Source organism: Mastigoproctus giganteus, chromosome 12, assembly GCF_048544385.1.
Source record: "Mastigoproctus giganteus isolate SK-2022 chromosome 12, ASM4854438v1, whole genome shotgun sequence".
Taxonomy (NCBI): Eukaryota; Metazoa; Arthropoda; class Arachnida; order Uropygi; family Thelyphonidae; genus Mastigoproctus; species Mastigoproctus giganteus.
Window position 1 is genome coordinate 72,986,062 of NC_143586.1, and position 16,691 is coordinate 73,002,752.

Sequence of the window (16,691 nt, forward strand, 5' to 3'; positions counted from 1 at the left end):
TTTTTTTTTTTTTTTATGTAAACCCCAAACACGAGAGGTATTAGAACCTATAGTACTTAGTACAGTGCTTGGTTTGGAGGTTGAGAAGACGAAAGAAGATTTTTGTTGACATTGGATTTGAACTTCTGCAGACTGTAATTTTCAGGAAATACAGTGAAACTTCTCCTAACGGACCCCCTCGACGTGGGCACCTGTACGTGGTGAGGGGACCTCCCAGTGATGCTGCTGGTTTTCCAGATTAGCATCACTGGGATCTAACGCCCATACCTTGGTTCCAGGGTTACATCTTTGGAATCCGCCGTGTGCAGCCATGTGCCGCGACCCGTGGAATGCGGAAAGGGGGATCCTGGTGGTTGAGGGGCCCAGCCTTAATACACCACTTTGGCCCCTGCTTCGACAAGACGGGAGGGCCCGGCCCGGCTGGGAACAATCGGCGGGTGGTTTTTTACTGCTAGGGTCAACTGCATTCCAATGAGTCTCCCTCCCTATGGTCCTGGGACGGGATAAAGACTTATTGGTAACGTGGGTATGGTGTTCTAAGCGAACTCGGCGTCCCATTCGTGTACGCAGTACCTGCTAGTTCACGAGTGGGCGCCCCCTCGTAGGGCTCCGTGGTGGGTGAGGTACTTAGGCATCAGACACTTTTTCTTTACTCCTATGAGTAATTTAAATCCTTCTTCTGGGGCCCCAACAAGGCCCCTACCTAATCGATCAGATGAGAATGACACCAATTCTGCCAAAAGAGCCAGAACTGAGGATAAACCACCATCTATTGCACCGCTTTTCCTCATACTCCATTCTACTGGAGAGCAGTCAATTGGGAAGATGTCACCCTTCTTCATCCAGAAAGGATTAGAGGGGTTGGCAGGATCACCAAAATCAGTAAAACGGCTACGTTCTGGCGATCTTTTACTCGAAGCTTTAAATACAAAGCAAGCAGAAAGAATTTTAAACGCGACATCCATAGGGGGAATACCAATCAATGTAACACCCCACAAAACTTTGAACTCTTCACGCGGTGTCATTTCAGAGTGGGATCTTCATGTCTCTGAAGAAGAGATCTGCTCTGAATTAAAAGACCAAGGAGTGACAGCTGTCAAGAGAATATCAATGCGGAAGGAAGGGAATCTCGTCCTTACCCGAGTTCTCATCCTAACGTTTAACACCCCACGGCCTCCTAGTTCCATCAAGGCAGGGTATTTAAACTGCCCAGTGAGGATCTATATTCCAAACCCACTGAGGTGTTTTAAATGCCAAAAATGTGGCCACTCACAAACGGCTTGTCGCGGTAACCCTGCCTGTGCTCGATGTGGTGCGAAAGACCACGAGAGCAAGGAATGTTCAGCTTCTAAACCGATCTGTGTAAATTGCCAACAAGATCATCCTGCCTACTCCAGAGCATGCCAGCGGTGGAAGGATGAAAAAGAGATCCAAAAATTGAAAACGGAGCTGAATATCTCCTACCCAGAGGCAAGAAAACGCATTCAACCAATAAATAGCGGGAAGCCTTCATATGCTCAGAAGGTTTCTGCAAAGTGCACTATCGGTACACAAACTGAGATGGCTGTACCACCAAGAGAGTCATTCACACCGATTGCCCGCTATTTATTGAGTTCACAAAACCCCACCAAAAGTCAGCTGCCAATCCTATATTCGTACCTCCTAATGCTCCACCACTACCAAAACCAAGTGGTAAAGAGCCAACAATAATAACAGAAACAATGGATGTCCAGGAGAAGGAGGTACTGGATGAATCAGTCTTGGAACTCTTTGCGGAGGAAGAAATGGACACGGGACAGCGTCCATTCTTCCCCAAAAAAGATAAAGCCAGGACTGATAAAAGTAAGCCCTCAGCACCTCGGAAGCCACCGGATGGACCCACCAAGCCAAAATAATGGCTAAATTCCTACAATGGAATTGTCGTGGATTCCGGCGAAATACTGATGACATCAAGGCCCTCCTGCAAAAGCACGAGCCAGTTTGCTTTTGCTTGCAGGAGACTTATCTAAAAGCAAATGATGATCCCACCATTTATAACATCACAATCTTTCGTAAGGATAGAATTGCGGATGGTCCAGCTCATGGAGGAATAGCTATCCTTGTGGGTAATCAGACCCCAGTTCAGCCCTTGCTAATTACAACCAGCATAGAGGCTGTTGCAATTCGCCTTACAGTGGGATTTTTATTAACGATCTGCTCTATTTATTTGCCACCTGGGACTGATATCTCCCAGGAAGACCTTGATGATCTTGTAACGCAGTTGCCTCCCCCTTTCTTACTCCTCGGGGATTTTAATGGACATAACACCCTGTGGGGTAGTGCTAACATCAATGGAAGGGGACGGGTCATAGAGCGTATGCTCAATGACAATGACCTTTCCTTTCTAAATACTGGAACAAACACCTTCTTCCACATGCCTACCCGTACCTTTTCTGCCATTGATCTTTCTATCTGCTTCCCTTCTCTACTCCCTTCACTCACTTGGGAAGTGGAGGAGAATCCATACGGAAGTGATCACTTCCCTGTGATAACCTTGTTACACAGCGGGAGACCATGTCTTCCCTTCAGGTTCCCACGGTGGAAGATTGATCAGGCTGACTGGATTGCCTTCCATCATCAGGCAAATTTTGACCTCAGTACCATCAGTCAGGAGCCGATCAATGATGCAGTAACGTCCATCACAGAAATTATCGTCCAAGCAGCTGCGAATACTGTTCCGAAAACATCTGCCCGGTTTCCACCTTTTCCCAAACCTTGGTGGAATTCCCAATGCACAGCAGCAAAAAAGGCTCAAAACAAAGGGTGGGGGATATTCCGCCAATATCCTACCCCTCTTAATCTAATAGCTTTCAACCGTGCACGAGCCAAGGCACGCTACATTCGCCGTCAGAGTCAGAAGGAATCGTGGATCCGTTTTACATCATCCGTTAACCAGTCTACCAATTCTAAGGTAGTCTGGGATAAAATCCGGAAAATGAAGGGAAAATATACATCCCACCTTTCTTCAATCCTAGATTATAATGGATGCGCTATTGCAGATCCAACTGCAATAGCCAATTCTCTTGGGGAAACATTCTCTAACATCTCTGCAACATCTTCGTATTCCCCAGAATTCCTGGTCCTGAAAAATAAAATCGAAAAACAGGCACTTTAAAACTAAGAGCATTTATCCCTCCAACGGGGATTTCAATATTCAGGAACTGAAAAGAGCCCTCGCTCTTTCCAAAGCAAGTGCTGTTGGACCAGATGGCATCCATTATGAAATGATTAAACATCTTTCACCAAAATCTATGGATTATCTGCTCTTTCTATATAACAGAATTTTTATTGAAGGGCAGTTTCCGGATTCCTGGCGCAAGGCAATCGTTCTTGCCTTTGCTAAGCCAGGAAAGGATCCAAAATTCACTACTAATTACCGTCCTATTGCTCTGACTAGCTGTATGTGCAAAATCCTGGAGAGAATGGTTAATTCTCGTTTAATGTGGTATTTAGAATCAAGTGACCTTCTCTCCAACATTCAGTGTGGCTTCCGAAGGAACCGGTCCATTTTGGACCATCTTATTAGACGGGAAACATCCATCCGGGATGCTTTCCTAAAACGCAAACACTTGGTGTCGGTGTTCTTTGATATGGAGAAAGCGTATGACACAACTTGGAGATTTGGCATCTTAAAAGATCTGCATAGCCTTGGTCTTAGGGGGCAATTGCCCATTTTTATTAAAAATTTTTTAGCCAATCGATCTTTCCATGTTCGTGTGGGATCCTCACTCTCTCGGTCCTTCAGCCAAGAGGAGGGAGTACCACAAGGATCAGTTTTAAGTGTCACGCTTTTTGCCATCAAAGTAAATTCCATCACAGAACAACTTCCTCCAACTGTAAACAGTGCCCTCTATGTTGATGACTTTAGCATATTTTGTCAGTCATGCAACATGAGGGTAATTGAAAGACAACTGCAAAAAGCCATTGATCGTCTTAATTCCCGGGCACTTGCTAATGGCTTCAGGTTCTCGCCGGAGAAGACTGTTTGCGTGCACTTTTGCCGTAAGCGTAATCTTCATCCTGAACCTGAATTAAGGCTCGGACAAAATGCTATTCCAGTAGCGGCGGATACACAATTCTTGGGACTCGTATTTGACAAAAAGTTGACCTTTCTGGATCACATCCGTCAACCCCGCACAAAGTGCACAAGAGGGCTGAATATTCTGCGCTCTCTTTCCTCTATATCTTGGGGTGCGGATCGATGCACCCTACTACGCATCTACCGTGCACTTGTACGATCCAGATTAGATTACGGGTCCCTGGTATACAATTCGGCCAGAGACAGTGTACTTCGTTGGCTGGATCCTATCCATCATCTGGCTCTCCGTACCGCTATTGGAGCATATCGAACATCTCCAGTCCAGAGGTTATACGTCGAAGCAAACGAACCACCGTTATTGCTTCGACGTAAGCAGTTGTTTCTAAACTACGCTCTAAAACTGAAATCCCTGCCAGACCACCCTACGTGGCCATCCGTTTTTCAGCCACGATGGGAAAATTTGTACAACACCCGTAAGACTGCCAATCGTCCTTTTGGTATTCGTGTCCAAGAGCTACTCAAAGAACTTAATATAAAGGTAGACAAGATTGCCCAAACACCAAAGAAACCCCTTCCACCCTGGCATGCTCATGTCCCGGCATGTGACTTGTTCCTTAGAAATTGGGGAAAGTCGGACACTCCATCGTCTGTCTACCTGCAGCTTTTTTCAGCACACAGAGCTGAACATTCTGACTTCGCGCCAGTCTACACAGACGGCTCGAAGGCGGAATCATATGTGGGTTCTGCTGCTGTCTTTAGAGACAGCACTACATTGTGGCAGATTCCCTCTGAATGCAGCATATTTACTGCAGAGCTGCATGCTATAAAGTTAGCCTTGGATCACATTAGTAAATGCCAATACCAACGGTTCATTTTATATTCCGAGTCTCTCAGCGTGTTACAGGCTTTAATAACCGTGAGATATAATTCTCATCCAGTGCTGTCTAGCATTCAGCAGAAGATTCACGTTCTCCATGAACGCGAATATGACATCCGCTTCTTCTGGATTCCCAGCCACATTAGGATTAGGGGAAATGATTTGGCTGATGCCGCAGCCAAATCAGCAATTCCCAGTAATAATCGCTGCCTGTCAGTCCCCTATACAGACTACAGGCGAATAATACACGAAAAGATACACTCCCAATTGCAGGATTTGTGGAATAGACAGACTGCGAATAAATTATATCTTATAAAGCCTTTAATTGAACCGTGGCAGTCTAGTCTGCGCAGGAATCGTAAGGAGGAAGTTGTTATCGCCCGGACCCGCATAGGACACAGTCATTTGACTCATTCGTTTTTGCTGAGGGCTGATGACCCTCCTATGTGTGAGTCCTGTGGCACAATTTTAACAATAAGACACATTTTAGTTGACTGTCCAGATTTTAGCAATATCCGTTTTACCGCTTTTAATCATCTGACTGAGCCATATACACTCAGTCAGATTTAATCCGACAATGACAATGTGTCTGCTGTTTTTAGCTATTTTAAATTGATAAAAGTTTGTAATTGTATCTAAAATGCATACGTTATTGTTATTTCTTTATTGATTTATTTTTTAGCTATTTGTTATTATATACCGTGACGTGGTGGCCTAACCAATTAGGTCACCGAGAGCTTAAATTTTTATGTTACCTGTTCTTGGCGCATTATAGCCTCAGTTGCTGATGCGCCAATAAAATACAAACAAACAAACCTAACGGACACCTCTCTTTAACGGACATTTTCAAATTCCCCAACTCACCTCTATTGGTTTTAACGTGTTTTCAGCTTCTGTCTAGCGGACATTCTCTGTAATGGACGCTGACAGGAAATCTGCACTGTTTCGTTTAGATTAGCACTTAATTTGATCTCCTCATAACGGACAGCGGGCGAGCTCACGGCCCTTTTTCTTGGAACTTTTCTTCCACATATTGCCTGAATCATGTGTTTATTTCTATTTTCGATTCTCTGAATTTTATAAAGGTTTATGTCGCGGTTCTAAACCCTTTTTCAAAAATTTTAAGGCATGTGTAAAACTTCTCATGAATTCAGTGTGTGCAGGGGGGGGGGGAGTAATTTGGTCGGCCTTTCCTCTTTTCAGTTTCAATTTTGTTCAGTGTCATGGAAGTGCACAATGTCTTCTCGTAAACATTTAACTTTAAAAGATAAAGTCGAACTCATTAATGCGTATGATCGGCAAAATAATAGTGTTCGCAATCTCGCTGCAAAATTCAAAATCGGGAAGACGCAGGTAAGCGACATCCTAAAGAAAAAAAATTAACTGCTCAAACAATTTTGGCAATACGGAAATGATCCAGTTCAAAAATCATTCCGGAAAACTGTTGGACTTCAAATTGACATGTTATGTATGAGTGGTTTTGTCGGCACATGTGCTAAAAAAATTCCCATTAATGGGCCTATTATTAGGGAAAAGGCTTTGGAGGTTGCTAAATCTATGGGAGTAAATGAGTTCAAAGCTTCTGTGGAATGGCTATACAAGTTCAAAACTCGGCATAAAATTTCTTGGAAAACCGTAAGTGGTGAAGGCGGATCTGTTGATACTGGGGTTGTAACAGAGTGGACCGTCAAATTGGAAGATTTATGTCGTGATTTTGAAGCTAAGGATATTTACAACTGTGACGAAACAGGATTGTTTTTTTAAAGCTCTTCCTGAAAAAACAATGAGTCTAAAAAACGAAAAGTGCCAGTGCGGAAAAATTTCTAAGGAACGTTTGACTGTACTATTGTGTACAAATATGCTGGGAGACTTTGAACAACCTCTTGTTATGGGAAAACCACAAAATCCTCGTTGTTTCAAGGGCATAAAGTTGAATCATTTGAATGTTGACTGTAAGTCTAATAAAAAAGTGTGGATGACACGAGATATCATGAGCGAATAGATAAGTCACTTTAACCAAAACATGATTCGTCAAAACAGAAAACTTATTCTTTTCATGGATAATGCTGCATCTCACCCGCACATTGAATTGTCCAACATTCAAATCGTTTTTCTGTCACCAAACACATCTGCAGTGTCAGTCCTTGGATCAAGGGATAATAAAAAATTTTAAACTTCACTACAGAAAACGTGTTTTAAGACATCTCATTGCAAGTATGAACGATGTAACATGTGCGAGTGACCTTGGCCCCGGGTGCCAAGCGAATGTGATCGAGCGTTTTCTCTGTGCTTAAAAAGTGATTATATAAAAGCGATTTAAAGTTATATTAAGTTACTGCCCTTAAGAAATTTATTTTTTATATCAGCTACTGTCACAAAAAGTACTTGTACAGAGCAAGAAAGAAAAGCTACCTTTCTTTATTTTTCATACTTCTTTTACTAACACTTAATACTCTACGCTTGGTCACACCGGGCACTGCTCCTGCCTCCTCGTGGCGGGGCCGGAAGTCTTGGCAGAAAAGCTCATCTGCCAAGGACTAAAAGGAGCAAACATGGATCAACATGCCTTTCCGCCTCTCGAGCCGACAAGCTCTCGGCCAGAGTTAGACCCTGACCATAATACGTCGCAACCCAAGAGGTTGAAAACCACTTCCTCAGCGACAAATTGTCCTGCATTTCTTATAATGCACTCTCTTGCAGATCAGCCTCTCAGTAAGCTCTCTCCGTTCCTTATCCAGAAACAACTGGAAAGTTTGGCAGGATCTCCTAAGACAGTCAGGAGATTACAATCAGGCGACCTGCTATTGGAAACAGCGAACAGTAGACATTCAGAGAAACTGCTAAAACTTACAAGTTTTGCTGGAATTCCAGTAAAGGTTTCTCCCCATGCCACCCTAAATACATCTAAGGGTGTTATATCCAGCTGGGATCTATTGAATGTCACGGAGGAGGAGTTAACACAAGAGCTTCAAGATCAAAATGTCACTGCTGTGAAAAGAATTATGGTGAAAAGAGAAAATATACTCACACCTACAAGGAATATTATTCTAACTTTTAACACGCCAAATCTACCACCATCGATAAAAGCAGGCTACCTACTCTGCCGCATTAGACCATATATACCTAACCCATTGAGATGTTTTAAGTGCCAGAAGTATGGCCACTCTCAAACGGCATGCAGAGGAAACCAGGTTTGTCCTAATTGTGGGTCCGCTGACCACACCCAAACTGACTGCTTGGCAAAAGAAATGACTTGTCCCAACTGTAAGGGAAACCATCCTGCCTACTCAAGGACGTGCGATAGATGGAAAACTGAAAAGCAAATCGTTAAATATAAGATTGAAAATAAAGTGAGCTTTCAGGAAGCACGGAAATTAATTGCTCCCAGTATGAATAAACGTACGTACGCCAATATTACGCAAAAATATCAATCAGTAGCCACTCAAACTGATGTTACAGTCCCTTCTACCACCTCAATCTCTGACTGGGCTCGGACTGTTCTCTCTCAGCAACAGTCCAATGTCCCGAAACAGTTGAACCAGGCAAGTAATACTGCACTTACAGTACCAGCTACAACTTCTTCTCCTTCCCCAGTGATTTCTTCTATACCGAATAATCGCAACTCAAATTTAAAAAAGAATATCCAAGAAACGTCTATGGATACTATTGACTCATCCAGACAGGAAGAACCGATCTTAGAAATATATGCGGAAGAAGAAATGGACACCGGTCGACCATTATTCCCAAAAAAAGATAAACCAAGGCCTGAACGTCACAAGACAGTCACATTAAAAAAACAGTCAGAAGCAGCTTCTTCTACTAAACATCAGTAATGCCTTACATTCTACAATGGAATTGTAGAGGATTTCGTAGCAACCTTAACGATATTCAAGTCTTAATTAACCGCTACTCTCCAGTTGGTTTCTGCCTACAGGAAACCTATCTAACTCCGCAAATTTCCACCAACATAAAGAACTATGTAATCTATCGGCACGATCGTAATAATTCAAATACTGCCCGTGGGGGTGTGGCCATCTTAGTCAGCTCAAATATCCCGACCAAGCAAATTTTTTTGCAAACTACAATTGAAGTTGTCGCCGTACGTTTGATAACCCAGATTGCTTTAACACTGGTATCAGTCTATCTCCCACCAAGTCATACCTTCTCTTACCAAGACCTTGAAAACCTGCTAATGCAACTAGAACCCCCTGTCTGTCTCTTGGGTGATTTCAATGGCCACAATCCCTTATGGGGATCGACAAAATTAGATATCCATGGCCGCTTAATTGAAACCTTTCTGGATAAGGAAAACCTTACTGTTCTTAATACTGGTGCACCTACTCACATACAACTACCAACTGGACAAACCTCTGCAATCGATCTATCAATATGTTCCCCGATTCTGTATCCAATTATAGAATGGTCTGTTATAGACGATCCCATGGGCAGCGACCATTTTCCGATTATTTGCAACCTGCTCACTGCACAACCACCATTAATCATACCCTGCAGGAAATGGAAGTTCTCTCAAGCCAACTGGGTCAAATTTCAATCAGTTGTCACCCTGGATGAACAATATATACAAACACAGTCGATAGATGAAGCCACAGAGTATATCACTTCACATATAATATCTGCAGCTAAATGTTCGATTCCATTGTCGAATCCCCAGTCCCGACGGCACCTTAACTATTGGTGGAATCAAGAATGCACAATAGCTAAGAAGTTAAAAAATAAAGCGTGGAATTTATTTCGTAGATCCCCAACCACAGCTAATCTTATCAATTACAAGAAACTAAGAGCAAAAGCACGTCGCACTCAAAGAGAAGCAAAGAAGAATTCTTGGATTCGGTTTGCATCCACCATAAACAGAAACACTAACTCCAGGTTAATATGGAAGAAAATCAGGCAGATTTCTGGAAAATTTCCAACCACCCCTTCACCAATTCTTTCATGGAATGGGCAAGAACTATCTGCTCCTCAAGACATTGCAAATGCCTTGGCTAAAACTTTTGCCGAAGTTTCTGCGGCATCAAATTATTCTCCGGATTTCCAGAAAATAAAGACCCAGACTGAACAACGAGCCATCAACTTTCGAACTTCAGTTTTCTTTCCATATAATCAGCCTCTGCAATATCATGAACTTATACATGTCATTAAAACAACACGCAACAGTGCCGCTGGACCAGATGGAATCTCTTACATTATGTTACAACACCTTGGTGAGAGAAATTTACAAATACTGCTGGTCTATTATAACCGGATATTTATGGAAAACATTTATCCCAGCTCTTGGCATCATGCCACAGTTCTTGCCTTTTTGAAACCCGGTAAAGATCCTACCAGTCCTAACAGTTATAGACCTATTTCTCTATCCAGTTGCCTCGGTAAATTACTTGAAAAAATGATCCATAATCGCCTTGTTTGGATCATCGAAACGCAACAACTAATTAGCAATAATCAGCATGGCTTTCGAAAGAACAGGTCCTCCTTAGATCTCATGATCAAAGCTGAGTTTGCAATTCGTAATGCCTTTGTGAAAAACGAACATCTTGTTATGGTTTCCATAGACATAGAAAAGGCATTTGATACTACCTGGCGTCGTGGCATTCTCAGTGACCTCCATGCTCTAGGTCTACGAGGCAACCTTCCTATATTCATCAGGAACTTTCTCAGGACTCGTTCGTTCCAAGTTCAATACCGCAACTCGCTTTCTATGACATTTTTACAGGAAGAAGGAGTGCCACAAGGGTCCATACTTAGTGCAACCCTGTTTGCCCTAAGAATCGATTCCATCACAAAAGATCTTCCAAATACTGTTGAGACCTACCTTTATGCCGATGATCTCTCTATTTCTTGCCATTCTCTGAATATGAGATCCATTGAACGGCAGCTGCAGATATGTTTAAATAAAATCCAAAGGTGGGCAGAGTTAAATGGCTATCATCTATCACAGCAGAAAACTGTTGCAATCCACTTTTGTAATCAACGGAAAATGCATACAGATCCCGAACTTCAGATGCAAAACTTTACTGTTCCAGTGACTAACAGCATCAAATTCTTGGGCTTAATCCTTGACAGGAAACTGAATTTCCTTGAGCACATTAAATCTGTGCGTATATCCTGCCTCAAAAAGCTGAACATACTAAGAGCTTTATCTGCCTTGTCTTGGGGAGCAGATCGTACATCTTTGTTGCTCTTATATAGAGCATTGATCAGATCCCGATTGGATTATGGTGCTCCTCTTTATGATTCCGCCCGTAAGAGTACATTGAAATGGCTGGATCCTATACAGCATAGCGCATTGCGGATTGCACTTGGTGCTTTCAGGACATCTCCTACTCATAGCTTGTACATTGAAGCTGATGAGCCCCCCCTTCACCTCCGCAGAAAAACGCTGCTTCTAAAGTACGTAGCCCGAATACAAAATTGTGGTCATCATCCTGTTCAGCCATACCTCTTTAATCCACCACTTCAAAACCTCTATAGAAATAAACCCAGTAAAATAAGACCAGCAGGCTTACGCCTCATTGAGTTAATGCAGAGTTGGAATGTTCAGATTTTCAACAGGCAACATTTAATGAATTACTCCCAACCGCCATGGATTCCGCCTCCTCAGTTATATTTCGATACTTATCTTGACAAATGGGGAAAGAATCGTCTACCAACACTCAATATGAAGCAACTCCATGCAAGCCATATTCAGAAATACGTTGATTTTTTGCCCATATATACTGATGGCTCCAAATCACATTCAGCCGTTGGAGCAGCGGCAGTATTTCCCTCTACTATCATCTCAGCTGCCCTTCCACCTGAGTACAGCAGCTTCTCCGCAGAACTTCATGCAATAAAATTAGCTTTAGAAAACCTGAATCTCAACCCATCTGTAAAATATGTTGTATACACAGACTCTCTCAGCTCAATAACTGCAATGCAAAACTCCTCCTACAAGGCTCATCCTGTGTTAAATCAAATCGGAAGACTCCTATTACAAATTGAAGAACGTCATCAATCAGTGACCTTTTGCTGGATCCCAGCACATTCGGGGATAAAGGGTAACGAACTTGCTGATGAAAATGCTAAAAATCCGTCAACCTTTGATTTAACCTCCAGTCCAGTTCCAGCCTCTGACTACTGTCACATCATACGAACAGCAGGTTTCGCGAAGTGGAAAGAGCTATGGCACACACAAAAGAATAATAAACTCTATCAGTTGAAACAGGATCCAAAGCATTGGCGCTCTAGCACCAAAACAGTGCGAAGAGAAGAAGTGGTTCTTGCACGGGCACGTATTGGACACACATATCTGACCCACCTCCATCTGCTCAGAGGCGAAGATCCTCCTCAATGTCCATACTGTTCAGAAAATTTAACAGTAAAACATATTCTGATAGACTGCCCTCAATATCAACAGGACAGAACATCCGTCCTCTGTTCCCTGAGAAATCTACGAGAACCAATGACATTGCAACATATTATTGGAGATGATGCAAACATCAACGAGTTTTTCTCTTATCTGAAAATAATTGGACTTTATGATAAATTCTAAAGTATCTCTGTAAACGCAACCAAGCTGTTATGCCTAAATTATGTTTTTAGCTATGCTTAAATTTTGTGTTTAGCATTTTCATGTGAATAGGCGCATTATAGCCACAGCAGCTTATGCGCCATTAAACCCCCATAACACACACACACACACACGCGAGTGACCTTGCAAAGAAAATCAGCATCCTAGATGCGATTCAGTGGATTTCCTCTTCAGTAAACGCAATTAGAAAACAAACTGTCGTGAACTTTTTTGTAAAGTCTGGTTTCTCAAACTCAAAAATTGAAGTTGTGAACAGCAATGTGGAGCACCAAGAAGAACAAGAACTTCAACATCTATTGATAATGTACGATACTTCAGCTACAAGTGACCCTGGCTACAGAGATATAAACTCGAACCTCACTACAGAAGATGGTGCTCTAGATATCAACGACATTACCATCGCTATTTTTAAAGAAGTTCCTCATGAAGATGGAGAAATGGAAGGAGGTCATTCTGTCGAAGAACATATTAACGACGAACCACCGATGAAAATAGAAGAAGCGCTCATACAAATCAATCGTTTAAAAATGTTTTTTGCCGCTGAAGAAGATACTGAAGGACTTTCGATGGTTTCTTCACTCCAAACAAATGTTGAAAACAAAATTATCAGCCGGAAGAAGGTGCAGAAGAAAATAAGTGATTACTGTATGTATTTTTCTTAAGATAAAGTCATAATATGCATAGCACAATTGTATGTATATTATTTACAAAAATATTGTGCAGAATCTGTATATAATTTAATTTAATTTTACATTAAACGTTTAACGATTTTTCTTTATCTCTTGTGTATGTAATTGTATATTATTTACAAAAATATTGTTAAAAATCTGTATATATTTTAATTTAATTTTACATTAAACGTTTAACGATTTTTCTTTCTTTTTTTTTTCTCCCTCAGACTTCTTGTTAGCAGACACTTCTCTCTAACGGACAAATTTTCGTTCCCCATGGCTGTCCGTTAAAGGGAAGTTTCACTGTACATATGAAGGAAGGTTGTTCCAGAAAAAGGCAGTTGAATGAATAAACGAGGAAGATGAAAAGTTGGTTCTATGAGTTTGAAGTTGGACAGTAAATGGATGTTGGCTGGTGGCGACACGTGTTCGGATTGTTTTGAAAGAGAGAGTGGGAATTATAGAAGCCAATTGAGAAGAACAGTGCCCATGGAAGTATCTGTAGAAGAGGCATGCAGCAGAAACAGTACGTCTATGAGACAGCGAGTGGAGAGACTCAGTTAGAGATGAGTCATTATTATCCTAACTGCTTTTTTCTGAATGGAATCAAGAAGCCTGACATAGGTTTTGGGGGCACCACCCCAGATGTGGGAACAATATTCCATGGCAGGGCGGATTTGCGATTTATACAGAGTGAGCAGCTGTTTGGAAGAAAAGTAACGCCGAGAGCGAAAGAGAAAACCAAGTTTTTTAGATGCAGAGGAAGCAATATTTGTAATGTGCTTGTGCCAAGAGAGATTAGAACTCAGGGTAATACCCAAAAGAGATATATCATTTTGCCTAGAAATTGGAGTGTCACTAAAGATAAGCATAGGAGCAGAAGAATCCTTTTTAGAAGACTGAGGTTTAGAAGGGATGAAATCAATTAAGTTGTCTTGGCCCCACTGGAGAATTACTTGAAGATCGGCATTTAAGGAATTGGTAGCAGATTTTCAAGAAGTTGAAGCTGATTGAGTAGACAGGGTTTCGCAAAGTGGAAAGTGGAATGCAATGTGCTATCATCGGCAAAACTATGGATAGGATTTCCAGGCAATGGAAGAAGGTCATTAATATACAAGAGGAAAAGAGTGGGGGAAAGAACTGAACCTTGGGGGACACTGGCATTAGTGGAGAAGTTAAAAGACAGAGAGCCATCTACCATCACCCTCAGTGAGCGATCAGAGAGAAAACTCGATAACCAATTACTAAAAACAGTTGGCAAACCAAAAGATGAAAGCTTGTTTAGAAGACCTTTATGCCAAACACGATCGAAAGCCTTTGAGATGTCAAGAGCAACTACTTGTGTTTCACCGAACCTTTCCATTGAATTAGTCCATAAACGGGTAACATAAGCCAAAATATCACCAGTAGATCGACACTAATGGAATCCATACTGGCAATCATTGATCAGACGGAAGGTTTCTAGGTAATTTAAGAGTTGGCGGTTAGTTGATTTCTCCATTACTTTAGAAAGAGTAGAAGTAATTGCAATGGGACGATAGTTGGATGGGAGGGATTTGTCACCCTTTTTAGGAACTGGCTGGATATGAGGAAATTTCCAAGCAGAAGGAAAAACACCTTTGGATTAAGAAAGGAAAAAGGTGGCAAAGAATAGGAGTATGTTCAGGAGCACAGGTTTTGAGAATAAGTGGAGAAATACCATCTGGACCTGGAACTTTCTTAGCATCAAGATTCGTCAAAATCCTTCTGACATCCTTTTGACGGAAGACCACAGGAGGCATTGAATGGAGTGTGTTGGGAATGGTGGGAGGTGTTTTACCAAGGTCATTAATATTGGAGTTGGAAGAAAAATGGGATGCTAGCAGGTCAGCTTTATCCTTGGCTGAAGTGACAACAGAACCATCTGGTTTGGACAGAGGTGTGAGCAGAGATGGGCAAAAGTTGCAGCCAACAGTTTTGGCAAGAGACCAGAATGCTCGGCTACCATTAGGGAACGAAGCAAGTTTTCTACTCTTAGCCTGTTCAAACTCCAATTTGGGCTGATTAAGAACTGCTTTACAATTGTTGCGAGCTTTGGTGTAGGCAGAAAATGAAACTGAAGAATTAGAAACAAGCCAATTATGATATGCAACCTTCTTCTCTTGAACAGCCTTAGCACATTTATTGGAAAACCAAGGTTTAGATAAAGGAAGAGAGTTTGAAGTGGAGTGTGGGATAAAGGATTCCATTCCTGCAAGAATAATTTCACTGACACGATCTGAGCAAACGTTGACATCAGAAGTTTTGAAAGAGTAAACCGACCAAGGAAAAGAAGAAAAGATGTCTCGCAGGTCATCCAAATTTGCATTCTTGTACTGCCAGACAACACGAGGTTGTGAATAGCCATGAGATAAAGGTTCCATTGGAGAAGAGACAATTACCAAGTTGTGATCTGAAGTGCCTAAAGGACCTCTCACTTCAACCGTGTACTTAGAAGGGTTGTTTGTGAGAAAAAGATCAAGCGTATTGGCTGTATGATTAGGATTGTCCGGTATTCTTGTAGGTAAATGAACAATCCGTGCAAGGTCATTAGTAATTGCAAAAGCCTCAGAATCTCGACCAGCTCGGTCAGTGTGACTAGAAAACAGAAGGCAGCTGGAGTTGTGAACATTAAAATCACCAAGGAAAATTACCTTACTGTTAGGAAAGTTGGACTGGAGAAAGTCAAGTTGCAAAGAGAGGAAGTCAAAGAGCTCCAAGTGGTTAGTGGTGTTGGGAAAACGGTAGAGACAACAAATGAATTTGACACAATGAGGTAGAGAGATTTTAAGCCAGAGAAGATCAAAGAGAGAAGATTTCAAACTGCCAAGTCTCTTACAGGGAATATCAGAAAGGACATATGCACAAGTACCACCTTTGAGGGGAAAGAAATCATACAACAAATAATTTGGACGTCTGAGATGTGCAGTAGTTGAATCAACCGATTACTGAGATTCCGTGAGAAAAAGTACATGGGGTTTGGCAGACTGAAAGTGGAAATGGGCATCGTTGAGAATAGAATTGAGACCACGTATATTTGTGAAATGAATTAGGAAGTGCTTGGGAGGTTTAGATCTTTTTGCAGATTAGCCTGCTCTGTTAGTTTGACAATTCATGGTGTATTCGATAGTAATAGAAACCCCTCAAAGTGGGCACCTGTACGTGGTGAGGGGACCTCCCACTGATGCTGCTGGGCTTCTAGATTCGCATCACTGGGGTGCAACACCCACAGCCTAGGTTCCAGGCTAACAGCAACGGAATCCGGCGTGTTTGCTGTGCGCTGCGACCCGTGGAAATTTGGAAAGGAGGATCCTGGTGGTTGAGGGGCCCAGCTTCAATACACCACTTTGGCCCCTGCTTCGACAAGACGGGTGGTCCTGGAAGGCCTGGCTAGGATCAATCGGCTGGCAGGCTCGCCTGCGAGGGTCAACCGTGTCAATGCCGTGCCCGTACCCTCAT

The 16,691-nt window shown here is 42.2% G+C and overlaps 1 protein-coding gene across 2 annotated transcripts in view; it reads left to right on the top strand.

Moving 5' to 3' along the window:
• LOC150077190 (solute carrier organic anion transporter family member 74D-like) overlaps positions 1 to 16,691 on the top strand; it is a 524,201-nt gene that overhangs the window by 294,759 nt on the left and 212,751 nt on the right. The gene's annotated exons all lie outside the window — the stretch shown is intronic.